Below are 17,861 nucleotides of genomic sequence, written 5' to 3'. Positions count from 1 at the left end.
TTCTACTTTATCTAGTTGGTTCCTTAGGAAGGGCTTCTGAGAACAGTGTTTTCCAAGTTCTTCTATACCATTAACCATTTGTGTCCTATATAGTTGAAATTCAGTTTTGTTTGATACAAAATCCTTGGCTCACATTTTCTTTGAGCAGCTTAAAAATGTTACCCCATATTTAACTGGCATAAAGTTACTGTTGAAAAGGCTGATGATAATCTATTTTATTTCCCTTATAAGTCACATGGTCTTTTTGCCTAGATTCTCAAAGGATTTTTTTTTTTTCTTTAAACTTTCTTAGTTTTACTAGGTTATGATTTGATGTTGGTCATTCCAGGTTGATATTCTCAGATACATGATGTGCTCTCTCAGTATGTGATTGCATATCTTTTTTATTTCAATAAAGTTTTCTTGAATGATTTTTGTATTCTTTTCCTTTGCTTTGATTTTGCTCTTCCTGTTACCTGTATATTGGATCTTCTTTGCTTGTGTTCACTCTTGTCATTTTCTCTTGAGTCTTTCTTCATTTCTTTTCATTAAGTTTTCTTAATTTTCACCTGTTTCTCTTGACTTTATCTGATATGTTTATTCTTTCTTGTATTCCTTTTAAGTATTTATTTACAAAAAGGTTTTATCTTTTATCTCAAATTCTTTCTTGAGCTATGTTGCTTCAAATCTGAGCTTTTCTAATTATATATATATATATATGTATGTAGCTGTGCATATATTTCATGTCTTATGTAATTTCCTTAAGATCATTTTGAAATAAAAGCTGATTTTGATCTGTTCTGTGAGCATCTCTTTCTGGCATGCTTTCATTGTGTGTAGGGATATTATTTTAGCCTGTTTCTTTTTTCTTATTATAACTTTGTTTGAGATACAACCTTAATACTTTCAGTCATTTTGTATGTGAAACTAGTTTTCCTAGACTTGCAGAAGAAGACTTGGTTTAGATAGCCCCTCTAACTTTATTGTGCTCCCCACCTACCTTTTTTTTTTTTTTTTTCAACTGTATGTTGGGTTTGGGTTTGTATCATTAACAAATATGGTGGAAGGCATACTGAGATTTCCTGACTGCTATGCTCTGACACTTCTGTCTGGACTTTATTGTTGCTTCATCTTGTCTGTTCCTATCCTGTTCAGTTTTACTTCCACTCTCGGAAGTTGCTCCTAAGTGTAGGGCTGTGTCTTGGAAGAGAGCGTACAATATCAGTTTCAAGAGTTCAAAGGGACTAGACTGCTGCAGTCTTATAGACCTTACTGTAGACCCCTTACTTAGCTCCTATTTGGAGTAGACACCCACTTCTCCCCAGTTTCAGCTTGTGTTCACAAATTGTCTCTCAGTGCTTTCTAGTGAATACCTCCTGGCTATTTTGTGCTTCTATTCTCAAGTCTCTCAGACAATTCATTGCTTCCTTCTCCTTTTTCTCACTTAGACACTGATAAAAACAAATCTTGTGGCTGTTGGTGGTTTGTCTTCGGTTCTTTGTATTTGGAGGTTTGTGGGAAGACTTTGTTGGTAGTTTTGTTGGAAATATCATCCATGGGTTTTTGAGTTTACTCTCTAGTTGCTCTGTTTGTATGTAGGGCTTCACAGGGAATAAAAAGTTAATGCTGCCACCACAGCTGCTATCTTACCAGATCCTCTTTAGGATAATTTTAATTTGGATGATCATATCTTTTTTTCCTAAAATCTTGGTAAAGCCTTAACTTTTTCATTTGTTTTAATGGTATTATAATTTTATTCTTTTCACTGATTTTGCGTGTCAAAAAGCTCTGAACCTGTTGTTTTGCCCTAATTGTTTTTTCTTAGTAGAGAGAGCATTTAAGAATCTATTAAAGGTCCTTTGGGCAACATGTGCAAGGGTCATGGGATTATGGTTCTGTTGCAAATACATATGAGTGTTAAGTGTTTTGAAATCTAATGCTCTAGTTTTTCTCATATTTAAAAGTTAACCTGCATTTGGGTGTACATCTAGGGACATTCTTAAGTTATGGAGAAGGAATTGTGTTTAATAGTTTAATATTGATCGGTTAGAATTTTGGGAATACATTTGTTCGTTTTCCTTTATTTAAAGGTAATAATTCAGAAGTATGGATTAAATACAGGCATACCTTGTTTCATTGCCCTTTGCAGATATTGCATTTTTTTTACACATTGAAGGTTTCTGGCAACCCTGCATTGAGCAAGTCTTTTGGCACCGTTTTTCCAGCAGCATGTACTCACTTCATGTCTCTCTGTCGCATTTTGGTAATTCTTGCAATATATCACACTTTTTCATTATTGTTATATCTGTTACGGTGATCTGTGATCAGTGATCTTTGATGTTACTATTTTAATTGTTTTTGAGGTGCCATGAAGTGCACCCATATAAGATAGGGAACTTAATAAATGTTGTATGTGTGGTGACTAAGTTGAAGCCAATGCTTGTTTGCCATTTTGAAAATCCTAGGACCCTTAAGAATTATGCTAAGTCTACTCTGCCTGTGCTCTTTAAATGGAATAACAAAGCCTAGATGGCAGCACATCTGCCTACAGCATGGTTTACTGAATATTTTAAGCCCACTGTTGAGACCTACTGCTCAGAAAAACAGATTCCTTTTGATATGTTACTGCTCATTGGCAGGGAACCTGGTCACCCAAGAGAGCTGATGAAGATATATAGGGAGATTAGTGTTGTTTCCATGCCTGCTAACAGAATTTCCATTCTGCAGTGCATGATCAATGAGTAATTTTGACTTTCAAGTCTTATTTTATTTTTTCTTTTTCCTTTAAAACTTTTTTTTAATTGAAAAATAAAAAGGTGAAGGTTTACAGAACAAACTAGTTTCTTATCAAACAGTTAGTACACACATGGTTGTATGATGTTGATTAACAACCCCACCACATGTTTACACTCTCTTTCTCAACCCTGGGTTCCCTATTACTAGCTCTCCTGTTCCATCAAGTCTTATTATTGAAGAAATACATTTCATAAGGTTATAGCTGCCATAGATAGTGATTCCTGTGATGAATCTGGGCGAAGTAAATTGAAACCTGGAAAAAATTCACCATTCTAAATTAAGAGCATTCATGATTCATGGGAAGAGTTTGGAAGAAGTTGATTCCAACCCTCATGGATGATTTTGAGGAGTTCAAAACTACAGTGGAGGAAGTAACTGCAGATGTGGTAGAAACAGCAAAAGAACTAAAATTAGAAGTGGAAGCCTGAAGATGTGACTGAATTGCTGCAATGTCATGATAAAACTTTAATGGATGAAGAGTTGCCTCTTACAGATGAGCAAACAAAGTGATTTCTTGAGATGGAATCTACCCCTGGTGAAGATGCTGTGAACATTGTTGAAATGACAACAAAGGATTTAGAATATTTTGTAAATTAGTTGATAAAGCAGTGGCAGGGTTTGAGAAGATTGACTGCTATCAGACAGCATTGCAGGCTACATAGAAATCTTTCATGGAAGGAAGAAGAGTCAATCGATGCAAGAAGCACCATCGTTATCTTATCTTAAGAAATTGCCACAGCCACCCCAGCCTTCAGCCACCACTGCTCTGATCAGTCAGCAGCCATCAACATCGAGGCAAGACCCTCCACCAGCAAAAAGATTATGACTCACTCGCTGAAGCCTTAGATGATGGTTAGTGTTTTTTTAGTAACAAAGTATTTTTTAATTAAGATATGTATGTTGGTTTTTTAAGACGTGCTGCTATTGCACACTTAATAGATTACAGATAGTGTAAACATAATTTTTATATGCAATTGGGAAACAAAAAAAATTCATGTGACTTGCTTTATTGCAATGTTTGCTTTATTGTGGTAGTCTGGTACCGAGCCTGAAATAGCAACGAAGTATGCCTGTAATCAGAAAGCTTCATGGGAAATTCTCTTGCTGTTTAGAAGAACAAGATTTAAATAAGTTCTACAAGGTGAAGATAATCATTTAACAAATATTAAATGATTGGTATGCGGTCACAGTCAGATGCAGTGTGAGACATACCCTTCTAGGGATAGTCAAGATGCCGTGAGAACACAGGGGCTAAGAAGTAACCTTCCTCAGGGAGTGAGGGTTGGTGACATAGCTTTTGTAGTCATAATAGAGGTTTATATGCTGACTTTATTAAGGGTTTTTCAACGCTTTTAATGAACTTATTATCTATTTGCTTTTATAAACTTTTCCATTAGTACTGCTTCATAAAATGGATTTACTGTAGACTTCCTACAATTACTACTTCAAAGTAGCATACTGTCAGGTGGAATTAAAATAATTAATATTTTCAGAGTTTTCTTTTGTGATTTTTTTTTTTTGGACGGGGCGAGGTAACAAGTATTTATTGAGCACATTTTAATTTCTGGGCACTGCACAAGGTTCTGGGGATACAGTGATAATCAAGACATGCCTCTGCTCTCAAGGAGCTTACAGGCTAGTGGAGGAGATGGCTAAGTAAACAGGCAATTAAATACAGTGTGAGAAGCGCTGCAACTGGAATATAAGCCCAGAGTGTCGTGGGAACTCATCATGGGAAACATACCTAGTTTTGTAAAGTTAGGGAAGGCTTTCTGGAAGAAGTAAGTCCAATTTGAGACCTGAAGGATACGTAGGGATACCAGTTACTGTCAAGTTGATTCTGACTTACGGTGATCCCATGTGTGTCAGGGTGCAACTGTGCTCCACAGGATTTTCAGTGGCTGATTTTTTGGAAGTAGATTGCTAAAACTTTCTTCTGAGTTGCCTCTGGGTGGACTCAAACCTCCAACCTTCAGGTGAACCTTTCAATTAGCAGCTGAGCAGGTTAATGGTTTGTACCACCCAGGGACTCCCTTAGCTCAATGGTGACCCATGTGTTACAGAGTAGATCTGCTCCATAGGGTTTTCTTGGCTATAAACTTTACAGAAGCACATTGCCAGGCCTTTCTTCCATGGTGCCACTTGGCGAGCAAAAAAAATCCTTTGTGCCAATCAGGGACCTCAGGCCTAGAATACTCGTTGCAAATGGCCTTTTACTTTCTCTTCTACTCACAGACCATATCAGAATGCAAGTGACAGATAAAAATGTTATGCTAGCAAACAAACTGGAAACCCTGGTGGTGTAGTGGTTAAGAGCTATGGCAGCTAACCAAGAGATCTAACCAAGAGGTCGGCAGTTCGAATTCACCAGGTGCTCCTTGGAAACCATATGGGGTGGTTCTACTCTGACCTGTAGGGTTGCTATGAGTCAGAATTGACTCGATGGCAATGGGTTTTTTTTTTAATGGGTTAGCAAACTGTGATGATAGTATTTTCCAGATACTTCTCAGGTGGAGAATTGAGATTTAGGAAGTGAAAAGATCATGAAGCAAAATGCAAAACATAGTATCTAGCATAGTATTCTGTACTTGAGCGATAAACTGCTCAGTAAAATCTTTTTCATGAATGACATATTTCACTCTTCAACTGGTTGTACTTGATTGGAGCACTCTGCTTAGGAATGTTGAGTCCATTATTTTCTATTCTCTTTCTCTGTTTAACATTTCCTTTGAGTTAGTCTGGGTTAAGTACTTTATAAGGTATAGAATTTTAGTGTTTACCAAGTGATTCCATGAATGTTGTTTCTTTTGAGCTACTGGCACAGGTAACTGTTACTGGAACACAGTAGGAGGGATTAAAAATCTCTAAAAGAAGTTGGAGTGGGAATTGCACGGAGGCGTTGTCATTAAGTTAGGCCTTAAATGTTAAGAGTTTTGACTGAATGGTGGTAGGGAAGATAGGCAATCCAGATGTTAGAATAGCGGGAACAGGCATATAAAAAACTGCACAAGAAGTATTTGAACAGGATTAGTATAGTTTGAAGTAATTTCAAGTAGAGGAGCTGTAGCTTGGGAATGTAGATAAAGGTTTGTGATACTGGCCATATCATTCACCCTCTCCGTATCTGTTTCTATGTTTAAGATGGAAACTAATGATAGTACTACCTGATAAGGCTGTTATGAAGATTATAAAACAATACCTGGTATCAATAAGCAATGAGTTTTGTGTTCTTTTTTTATATACGAAAGTGTTAACCTTTCTATCTCCCTCTTCCCCCCCCTTGCACACAGACACACAATGTATGACACACATATAGGAAATGTAGGTCTTACATGTATGTATCTATAGAAAAGCTAGTAATATTTGGATTTTATTTTTGATTAGCATTTATGTTATTGTAGAAGGAAAGTCCACTGTCTCGCTTTACAGATATTAAAAGTTATGTATCAGCAGAGCTAGAACCAAGGTCTGTCATACAACAGATATTTGAGCATGAAGCAGTAAAAAAAAAACAACTAGCTCTGCCCCTACGGAGCTTTTAGTCAGTTAGAAAAGATATGTATTAAATCATCACAGGTGTGATGAATGTTACCAAAAAGTACAGTATACTATGGGAGAGTAGAATTGGGGTTCCCCCCAGTCTCGGATGTTAGAGAAGGGCTCCCTTAAGATACTTAAGCTGAGGTATGAATGGTAAACAGCAGTTAGCCAGGGCTGGGTGGAACAAGGAGTAGCACTTGTAAAGATCCTGAGGGAGGAAAAAGCATGGAGTGGAGAGAACAAGAAAAAGAGTGGTAGAAGATGTATTCAGAGAAATTAAAACTCATTGCCATTGAGTCAGACTCTTAGTGACCCTATAAGATGGAGTAGAACTGCCCCGTAGGGTTTCCAAGGCCGTAAATCTTTGCAGAAGCAGACTGCCACATCTTTCTCCTGCAGAGCGTTTGGTAGGTTCAAACCTCCAACCTTTCAGTTAACAGCCAAGCATTTAACCACTGTGCCACGAGGGCATCTTTCAGAGAGGTTAGACAGGTGCTAAGTCATGCAGGGTCTTATATGCCTTGTTAAGGATTTGAACTTTGACCTAAGGGTCCGCTTGATGGATTAAGCAGGAAAGAGATAACTGTCAGATTTATATAGTATGAAGATCAATCTAGCTATAGAATTAACAAAGCCAAACCAGTCGCCATCGAGTTGATTCTGACTCTCGGCGACCCTGCATGTGAGAGTAGAACTGCGTGTTACAGGGTTCCAAGGCTGTGACCTTTCAGAAGCAGATCATGAGGCCCTTCTCCTGAGGCACCTCTGGGTGGGCTCGAATGGCCAGACTTTCGGTTAGTAGTCAAGCTGCTAACCGTTTGCATCACGCAGCTGTAGTATAGAGAACAAATCACGAGAGGGTCAGGCATAGATGCAGGGAGACAAATTTAGGACGATTTTGTCAGGGCCACCACGTATGGTGGTGCAGAATGCAGCTATGAGGGCACCATTCACGTAGACTAGAGCTGTAGTGGTCTAGATAAGAGGCGGTGCTGACCTGGACTATAGTTATGATAATGAAGATGGAAGAAACGGGCAAATTTTAGAGATACTTAAAAAAAATATATATAAAATCAGTATGCTGAGTTAAGCAGTATGGAGCCTTAAGTCATTTTACTCCTTCCAAATTTGACGTCAGTGGGCTATCAGTAAGATACCGTCTGCTTTTATTAAATTTATTTCTGATTTAAAAGATGCTCGTTTTCAGTGGCATTATTAAAATCACTTGTAGGACATGCACTGCATGGCTGACAAATTATAGCTTATATTCAAAGCATTGAAATGATATTACACATAAGTAAATTTTGATGACAAAAAATACCACCCGTTGACATTAAAATGTCAACCAAATTTACCCTTGTCCTTTAGAACATTAGATCACATGCCTTTTAGGTTCCCAAAGCTTTGTTTCTTTCAGCATTACTGTTCAAGTGCAAAACAGGGCTGCCAAAACAGACCAAAAAACCAAAGTACTGGTTGGCTAACTCAGTCACTGCATGATTTAGAGAACAGGTGACATTACTTCTAATTCTAGATGGCAAGGATATTTCCCTCCATTAGTGATTATTTTGCTTTGATTTCTGTGGACTGAGCTCTCACCTCTGACACATCTTTGTCTGGACACGGGGTTGGTTGCAGTCTTAAAGTTTGAGAAGATGGGTTTTCTGAACTAGATTTTCTTGGAGAACCAGTAGTGCTTTTCCCTCATTTCATTTACTAACGTAGAGTAAATTACCAGTAGGACTGTTTTAAAGTTGTTGATAATAGTAGAAGTTTACAAATTATTTTGCCATCAACATTTTTAAAAGTTTTTATTAGAAGTAGCCTTTTTCCTAACCAGAGAAAACATTTCTTACTCAACTTTGACCTTATTTTGTGGAAATACCTTTGAATTTCTTACTCAACTTTGACCTTATTTTGTGGAAATACCTTTGAAATCAGTGTGAAAGGCAGTGTTTCATCACATTAGGGATTCATTCTAAATAATAATATTTGGTCTTTTTACATAAAAATCAAGTTTGTTATAATGTTTACTGGTTAGAAGCCAGTGTGTTTCATTTGTTAACTTTTAAGCCATTGCTTCATTTTAACTTCCCCAAGACACTGATGAAAAACTGAGACATTTTAGAGACAAATGCTGTAACAATATGAAACTCTTATACCTCTCGCGTACTGTGTACAAAGAGCACAAAATTATTAAGATAGAAATGGAATTTAAATGATGATTTGCAATGTGTATGTGGACAATTGCCTCAACAGATTTTTTTGCTCCCAGATTTTAGTGTTTTCTGCTTTTAGCACGAGTTGGAGAAAAGTTTGGTTCCCCTCCTCCACTTAATTTTACCCGGATTTGAGAAGCAGTTTCCATATGAGACAAATCTTTGACTCTCTTGGATTCTGCCCCTACCCATTTCTTGACTAGAAAATGCAGCTGCGCACGTGTTTTGTGTAGAGACAATGGATCCCGTGCTGTGTCACCTAAATCGGTGACCAAGAGGTAGTTTTATCCCTAAGACACCATAATGCTTCAGTTGTCCTGGGTACATGACATCATGTAGCATTGTAATCAAATATACGCCTTTTTGCAGTACATTTGCATTTTGGCTCTACCTTGTATTCTCAGATTTTATGGAGTGGGCAGCATTTATAATGGAGAATCTTAATCAAAACAAAGATTACATTGTTAAATCAATAGGAAAGGTTGTGAGTTTCTTCCTTTTGTATGTCTTTTTTTTTTCTCCCCCCTTACCTGAAGATTACCAACGTTTTCAGATGTTTTGAGGCGAGAGTATCTTTAAAGCTTGTTACATCCACCCAGGCCTCGCAAATAGTATGTGCTTAGTAAGTGCGAGAATGTTTTTGCTACCAACTCTCAATGATAGATTAACAGGAAGGACATTGTTTTCCTTTTTAAAAATTAGAAATTCTTCAAATTTAGAAAATAATTATCTCTGAGCTGCTAAAATATTTTCTGTCAAGTTTATTGTAAGTGTATTATACTGTTGAATAACTCTAGGAAATCTAATGCTGTGGCTTTTAGTCTTGCGAAATGGTGCCTTGTTATAATTAATAAAGGCTGCTCATTCCTAAGGGAATTGAAGGTGAAAGGATAGGGAAATTGAATGGACATGCCTTTTCATTATATAGTAAATCTTAATCAGAGGCAACATTTAAAGAACTGAGGTAATTGACATTTTCAATAAAATTCACAAACATTTGGATTTCTGTGCTGTGCCATAGTTCTGTAGTATTTTTTTTTTTCCTATAAAAAGCGTTGTTTAGTGATCTGAATTAAATTAATGACTGCTTGTTTCCCCTTGTTTCCCTTTGGTAGGGTTATCTTAGCCTAGGTCAATTTTTTTTTTCTTTATATTAATTTAAAGTGATTAGATGGGAAAGCCACCAATCTGAGATGGGGCCTATTCTCTGATTGCTCTTTTGACATTTGCAAGGTGGCTTGATTTGCGGATGACATTAAGTTCTTGGTGGGTGGTAATACAAAGATCACCTAAAAAGACAGAGATTAGAAACTGTAAACGCATTTAATTAACTAACCAAAAAAATTCCATTCATTTGTCATGTATGTCTGGAATTCAGATTTTTAAAGTAAGTATTTAATGAGACTGATTTTAAGTAGGAAGCTAGAATAGTAGGGTGAAACTGGTGAGAAACAGTTTTATCTGTAAGTCAGACGGTGTCATATAGTTTGAGGCGATCAGCCATCTCTTGCTTTAAGTGTAGGACTGACTGCAGGTCTCCTGATTCAGGGGCTCTTGGCACAACTGTTCCAACTTCTTCCCAGTACTAGTAGAACATGACAGATGGCATGGTTCTTTTTCACCCTAATTAATATAGTAAAAGCTTTTTAGAAACAGCAAAATCGACTTTCTTTTTTACCTTCTCTGGGTAATGAGGAAAGAAATATTTAATGACTGGCTCAGGGGTATAAGGAAAAATGAATTGGTATACCTTTGCTCTGGGGTATCAGGATTTGACTGTCATTTTATTTTTGATCTGAGTCTTTTCGGTGCTAATTTTTATTTCCTGATAAGAATTCTTAGACAAGGTAATGGATTAAATATAAAATTTTAATAACTACAGATTATTTAGTAAATAATACTTAATAGATTTAGGGCTCTAAGAACTATAAGGCAAAACTTTAAAATCGAAAATGTAACATGAAGAGATTCAATAATATAACATGTTTCAAGCATTCAACACATCATTAATAAAATGAATAGTTAATTACAGTTATTTCTTATTTACTATGGATCTATATTACTAAAGTATACACTAAAAAAACTTTTATGTGAGTAATTGCTGAAATGAGAGCCTGATGTTTTGATCGTTAAATAATTTTTATATTCATGAACCCATATTTTTGAAGTGCTATAGATGTCAACAGTCATAATATACGTAAAGTAATATTTAAATTATTGAATATTTTAATTTGATAAGAATTTTGTAACAAGATAGTAGATTCTGAATTTGTTGGATACAAATGAGTGTAACTGTAGATATTTATATTTCTGTGCTGTTTCAATTATAGCATAGACTTTTTTAAGGTTATTAACTACAAAATGGAACCCTGGTGACGTAGTGGTTAAGAGCTACAGCTGCTAACCAAATGGTTGGCAGTTAGAATCCACCAGCCGCTCCTCGGAAGCTCTGGGGTAGTTCTACTCTGTCTTACAGGGTGGCTGTGAGTTGGAATCCACTCGACGGCAGCAGGTTTTTTGTTTTTTTAACTACCAAATACTAAAAGTTCTAAAAGTTTATATGCTTTAAATTCTCTTAGATTATTTAAACTACAAAGATTTGAAGAAGGACAAAATACCAACATAAGATAAGAAACAAAGTTCATGAAGCAAATCGAATAAGGAAGTGAAAGTCTCATCATAAAGAAAATGATGAAACTGTTCTTGCGGCACTCTTCTGAGAAGTGCTGGTTTCAGATGGCTGCCTTGCCCAGGAGGTGTTATTCATCATGACACAGGCCCATCCTTTTTAATTTCAAAACTTCAAAACAAAGTATTGTTACCGATTTTGTACCCTAGTTTTTGTATTTGAAGGATCTAACATTTATAAATCCACTACTTTAGGAAGAAAGCTAATAATTTTAAAAACCAGTAACAACAGTAATCATAATCATTACCATCTCCACAACTGGTATTCATTGTGTACTTACTCTGTACCTCTGTTCTGAGTATTTTATTCTTATTTAATTTGTGCCAATAACCTTGTGAAAGTTAGTGCTATTATAATTCTAAATCAATAGGTCTTACAGCTAGTGAGTGACAGAGCTGGGATTTGAACCCAAGCACCCTCTGTCCCCCAGCTCATGGTCTTAACCCTCAGCCCCACTGACTCCAGATGTGTTATAATATCAAGAAGAGTGATTTCGAGTCTTTTGGGATTTTTTTTATAATATGAGATTGCTTATTTGTCACAATTTTAACTTCAAATATACTGCCCTTCCACTGAGTTCTCCTCAATATTTCCTAGTATTACATATTTCAATTCCTTTCTCAAGCAAGAAGCCTTTTATTTTATAGCTGTATGCTGTTTTACCATAGAATATACCAGCTATGATAACAGCCATGTGAGTAGTAGAAGCAGGAAGTTTCTTTCTCAAGCTTTTTAGAAAAGGACCAGGAGAGGTTATCCTGAATAGTTTTATGTCTATACTTCTCTTTCTGTACTTTTTATCCACATTGCTAAATGTAGAAATATTGTAACCATGATCCAGAGTAGCTAACACTGTTTTGGAATGTATTTTAAATGGCCTGTATACCCTTAGGTACTTCTGACATTTTAATAATTCATAATATAATGCATTCTAGCTTATCAGAAGGTTACTTCCTCTTTATCCTCAACGATTAAACCACAAATAGGCAAAAAGGGGCTTCTAAAAGTAGAGGGGGTGTCACAAAGTTTATGCGTTAAATTCGTGCACCTTAAGGCAAGCTTTTAACCCTTATTCAGATCTTAATTACTGTCATAGGAAATTCATCTTTCCAATCTAGTAGATAGTAGATCTACAGTTACAGTTCCACAGTTTAGGAATCCAAAAAGCTCTGAAAACCAAGTCCCCCCCCCCCCCACCAAAAGCTTTCACTTAACCCATTTTGTGACAAAACATGATCTGAAATTATATGAGGCTGTTGATAGTCTTAATTTACCCTTTTTTGTGTGAAGGTACATTTTGCTGCAGAAATACTGATTTATTTGATTAGTGAGAGCTGCTTCAGATTTCACTGGACATACAAAATATATGTGTTGTCTTAGCTTTCAAAAATTTAAAATATTCTGAATTTTGAAATGTATCGGCCCCAAGGATTTTCAGTATCATAAGGATTTTCAGTATCATAGACCTGTATAATGAGGCATACTGACCTATACTACAAGTGAGGAATCGTATCTAGAACTAAGAAGATGAATCCAGTAAACTCAAGTATAGGACTATGAGGCCCTTTAGTATGAAGAGGTGTTTTTCAAACTTGAATGATATATGGATCCCTTTTAAAGAAAAAAAAATTATAGGTCTCATTTTTGAGAAACGCCTACTTTAAATTTAGTTAATGAAGTAGTTTTCTTTAAAAATGCCTCTCACTTAATCTTTGAAAATGGTAAAATACATTCTTTAGACTGTTAGTGAAATGAAAGCACAAAATGAAAATACACGACATTTGTGCAGCCCCCAGAATGTAACCAGGGATACCCTGATTTGAGGAACACTCACGTAGTGGCAAATAACCCTATATACTTTGTCTTTACAAACATTATTCTTTTGAATTTCTTGTTTATAATGATGAGCCTGAATCATAACTAAGGGGATAAAATATGTTTCTTCTCTTAAGAGTGTAATATTTAAAGAGAATGGAAAGAGGCAACCCTCTTTTTAAAAATGTGGATAGAGTTTTTGTTACCTACCTTCTATCTCCAGGGACGTGTCCTCTACTTACTTCCAGTCGAAAATCTGTCATAGTGAGCCACTCTTACTAGTAGGAATATGTCACATTTCTCAAGTGTGCTGAGGCAGGAAAAAACTTCAGAATCAGTCAGTGCTCTAAGATACCAGATAACATACTTTAGGGATATTGCCATCAAGACCTAATGCAAACATCTATTTCCAGCAGCATGGTGAACTAGGTACCTGGATCAGCCTAAAATACTAGACAAAATCTTAAATGCATCAGTGCGTTGGCACAAAAGTAAATAATACTTAGGTCAAACACTGATTGGAAGCCCAGTGAGGTAAGCGGAGCACCAAAGCTAACGCCTTAAGGGTATTTGCCAATTTGTCAGTTGTTCTTTGATGAGGCCTTGCAGGGTTCAGGGGCCAGGAAACAAAGTCCTGGCCCAGCCAAGGTGGAGTATCTAGCAGGAAATGATCTTCCCCATTAATCTGGAGCCATATGGGGCTGACTTCTAGGTGTAAGAGTGATCTCAAAATTCTTTGTTTTCATGTCCCTAGAGTTGTCTACAAGGAAAGTTATTTGTCTTGGGCATCTAATGCTGCTATAACAGAAATACCACAAGTGGATGGCTTTAACAAAGAAAAAATTATTTTCTCGCAGTCTAGTAGGCAAGAAGTCCAAATTCAAGACATCAGCTCCAAGGGAAGGCTTTCTCTCTCTGTTGGCTTTGGAGGAAGGCCCTTGTCTTCAGTCTTCCCCTGGTAGAGTAGCTTGTCAGGCACACAGACCCTGTGTCCAAAGGACATGCTCTGCTCCTGGTGCTGCTTTCTTGGTGATATGAGGTCCCCCGTCTCTCTGCTCACTTCTCTTTTTTATATCTCAAAAGAGACTGGCGTAAGACACTACCTAATCTTATAGACCTCATCAATATAACTGCCGTTAACCCATCCCACTACATCATGGTGATAGGATTTACCGCATATAGGGAAATCACATCACAAGGTAAAATGATAGACAGTCATACAAGGGAATCGTGACCTAGCCAAGTTGACAAATATTTTTGGGGGACACAATTCAATCCAGGACATTATCTTTCTAAAATATTGCTGCTAAGGGAAAAAGTAAATAAAACTTCGCTGAAAATTTGTTACCACAAACCAGGCTTCATACTGATTTGCAGCCTGAATTCACACTAAACATGAAGCTAAGACTTTAAGGTGATCCAGGCCTGTTAATACTTGTGGGGGCCTGGCTTAAGCAAACACACATCATTTCTCGATGGACCCGGTTTCATTCCCAGTTTCAAAGAATTTCCTTTGGTAAAGGTCTAATGGAAATAAGTGGCTTATAATAAAAATTACAAACTGTCTAAGGAAATCAAGTATAATATAAGTGAATTAGCAGAACCAGACCTGAAAATAGTCACGTTTTAAAATTATCAGATTAAAATATAAACTAAATACATCTAATATGATCAATTCCAAACCAGAAAAACTCATTATCATGGAGTCTATTCCGACCCATAGTGACCTTATAGGGCAGAGTAGAACTGATTATCATGGAGTCTATTCCGACCCATAGTGACCTTACAGGGCAGAGTAGAACTGCCAGGGAGCTGCTGGTAGATTTGAACTGCCAGCCTTTTGGTTAGCAGTCAAGCTCTTAACCAATATGGTCAATGAGAGGCTTAAAAATGAAGAAAAGAGCAAACATTTTGAAAAAGAATCAAACATTCTAGAAATAACGATATACAGTAATCGATATTAAAACTCAATAAGTATGTATAAAGCAAATAGTCTCTATTGAAGAAAAATTGGTCGAATGAAAAGTAAATCTGAAGAAATTAATCCAAAATGTGATGCAGAGAGGTAAAAACTTGGAAAATATAAAAGAGATTAGTAGAGAGAAAAAATCTGAGAAAAGACAGATTACCTTCAAAGGTGTCAATAACAATAATGGAAGAAGACAATGAAATGGTATGCTGAGAGAAAGTAACGGTCAGCCTAGAGTTCTATAGGTAGCAAAATATCTTTCAAGAACAGGGGCAAAGTCACTTTGGTGAGTGGCATCTGGGGGTCTTAAAAGCTAGCAAGTAGCCATCTAAGATGCATCAATTGGTCCCAACACACCTGGAGCAAAGGAGAATGAAGAACACCAAAGACACGGGGAAAGTATGAGCCCAAGAGACAGAAAGGGCCACAGAAACCAGAGACTCCATCAGACTGAGACCAAGAGAACTAGATGGTGCCCAGCTATCGCCAATGACCACTGCAACAGGGAATACAACAGGGAGTCCCTGACACAGCAGGAGAAAAGTGGGTTGCAGAACTCAAATTTTAGTAAAAAGACCAGACTTAATGGTCTGGCTGAGACTGGAGGGACCCTAGGAATACATGGCACCCAGACTCTCTGTTAGCCCAAAACTAAAACCATTCCTCAAGCCAACTCTTCAGACAAAGATTAGACTGGAGTATAAGACATTAAACGATACTTGTGAAGAGTATGCTTCTTAGCCCAAGCAGATGGATGAGACTAAATGGGCAGCTCTCGTCAGAGGCAAGGTGAGAAGGCAGAAAGGGACAGGAGCTTTTTGAATGGACACGGGAAATAACAGGGCGGAAAGGAGGAGTGTGCTGTCATAGTATAGGGATAGCAACTAGGGTCACATAACTATGTATAAATTATTGTATGAGAAACGAACTGTGAACTTTCACTTAAAGCACAATTAAAAAAAAAAAAAAACCAAGGGCAAAGTAGAGACATTCTCAGACAAATAAAATCTGAAGATCCCCTAGCACACCCTCACTAACATAAATGTTAAATTACATACTTTTTAAGTAGAAGGAAAATGGTCATAATCAGAAAGCCTGAGATTCAAGAAGGAATGCTGATCGAAGAAAGTGGTAAATGTATGAGTAAAATAGTAAAAATTGACTCTATAAACATTAATAATAGTGTCTTGTGGCATTAAATAAGCTAGAACTAAAATACCAGTTAACATTTTATAAACGAGTTGATTGGAGCTAGTGTTCAAAGATCTTTTTTTATTTAGGAGAAAAAGATAACTTTGGGTTTTGATAAATATATATACATATAAGTATGTGTGGTAAAATTTCTACAGAACTATTCAGTAGTAGAAACAAGTATATGCCTTGCTAGTAGATGAAAAACAAAAATGAAATGAGAAAAAATATCATCCCAAAGAAGGCAAGAAAAGAGAGAGAAAAACAGAAAGCATGGGACACCAGATAAGATGGTAGGAATAGATCCAAATTTATATATGCATTATTTTTTAAGCTCAGCTATATGGGGTTTAGAACAGAGACTGCAGGGAGACTGGTTGAATGTAAAACGATAGAAAAGACATACCACGCAAATATTAATAGAAAGAAACTTGGTATATCATTTGAAACAGGCGTTAAAGCAAATAACATTACTAGAGATAAGAAGAATTGCTACATAAGGGTAAATGGTAGAAACAGGAAGATAACAGAAAATTTAAATTTGAGCGCAACTAATAAACCCAGCCACAAAATAAATGCAGCAAAAATTAACAAAACTAAAAGGAGAAATAGAGAATTCACCGGTGTAGTGAGAGATTTTAATATCTATAGCTGCCTCAGTTTTGGGCGGAGCCCTGAGGGCTCAGTGGTTAAGCATTCAGTTGCTAACCGAAGGTGAGCAGTTCGGATCCACCAGGCAGCTGCACCTTGGAAACCCTATGGGGTAGTTCTACTCTGTCCTATAGGGTCGCCATGAGTCAGAATCGACTTGATAGCAACCGGTTCAGTTTTGGTTCCTCGTTTTTTGCTCATGAAAGCAGATCAAAAAGAAAAAAAAAGTGTGGCTGTAGAGAATTTTAAACAGTGTTGTTGACCAGCTTTAATCGAATGGACGTGTATATTTTATCTAATCACCATAGAAACATCAGCTGAATAATTATGAAAATCAGCACATACTGGACCATCAAACAATTCTTAACAAATTTCGAAGAGTTGGTATCCTGTAGACCATGTAAGGAGCCCTGGTAGCACAGTGGTTAAGACCATGGCTGCTAACCATCAGTTGGAGTCCACCAACTGCTCCTAGGAAACCCTATGGGGCAGTTCTACTCTGTCCTTATAGGGTCGCTATGACGGCAACTGGTTTTTGGTAGACCATGTAACTTCGCACACGTCTTCCAAATACCTTCTCAAATGCCTCCTTCTTTCATTCCTTCACACCCCACAGCAATTTTGCGCTGCAGGACCTCAGACCACATGGGAGCTGGGAACCCAGAATAGGTGCGGGCTGGCTCCGTGGCTGCCTGTGCGTCCACCTGGAGGCCATGGCCATGGAGGAGGCTGGCCCCACGTGGCAGCTGAATGCGGATCCCCCTGCCAGCAGGAGGGAGCAGAAGGCGTGAGGACCCAGCTTCCTGGAGGCCACCTGGAGACCCTTCTTGAGGGAGGGGACGCGCTCTAAAGCTGTTGCCACCTTGCCTGCTGCCTCATTAATGCACAAAATAGTTGGATACTAGATTTTTTACTATTGTCGTAAAATGTGAAATGTCACATAACAAGGTAGTTGATAAATGAGTAAAACAAAAACCAAATCCGTTGCCTTAGAGTCGATTTTGACTCATTT

At 37.2% G+C, this 17,861-nt stretch overlaps 1 protein-coding gene across 6 annotated transcripts in view; it reads left to right on the top strand.

The window, feature by feature from the left end:
- The window catches only part of FOXN2 (forkhead box N2), a 63,531-nt gene that overhangs the window by 13,387 nt on the left and 32,283 nt on the right, over nucleotides 1–17,861 (top strand). Inside the window, exon 1 of one of the 6 annotated variants that reach the window (XM_049870351.1) lies at nucleotides 830–3,627. The exons of the other annotated variants lie outside the window; for them this stretch is intronic. The gene's annotated coding sequence lies outside the window, so the exon portion shown is untranslated. Of the gene's footprint in view, nucleotides 1–829; nucleotides 3,628–17,861 lie in introns of those variants that run through there. 6 annotated transcript variants of the gene reach the window in all.

The sequence above is a fragment of the Elephas maximus genome, chromosome 26 (assembly GCF_024166365.1).
Source record: "Elephas maximus indicus isolate mEleMax1 chromosome 26, mEleMax1 primary haplotype, whole genome shotgun sequence".
Taxonomy (NCBI): domain Eukaryota; kingdom Metazoa; phylum Chordata; class Mammalia; order Proboscidea; family Elephantidae; genus Elephas; species Elephas maximus.
The sequence above is the reverse complement of the archived record's forward strand: the minus strand, read 5'-3'. Positions and strand labels throughout refer to the sequence as shown.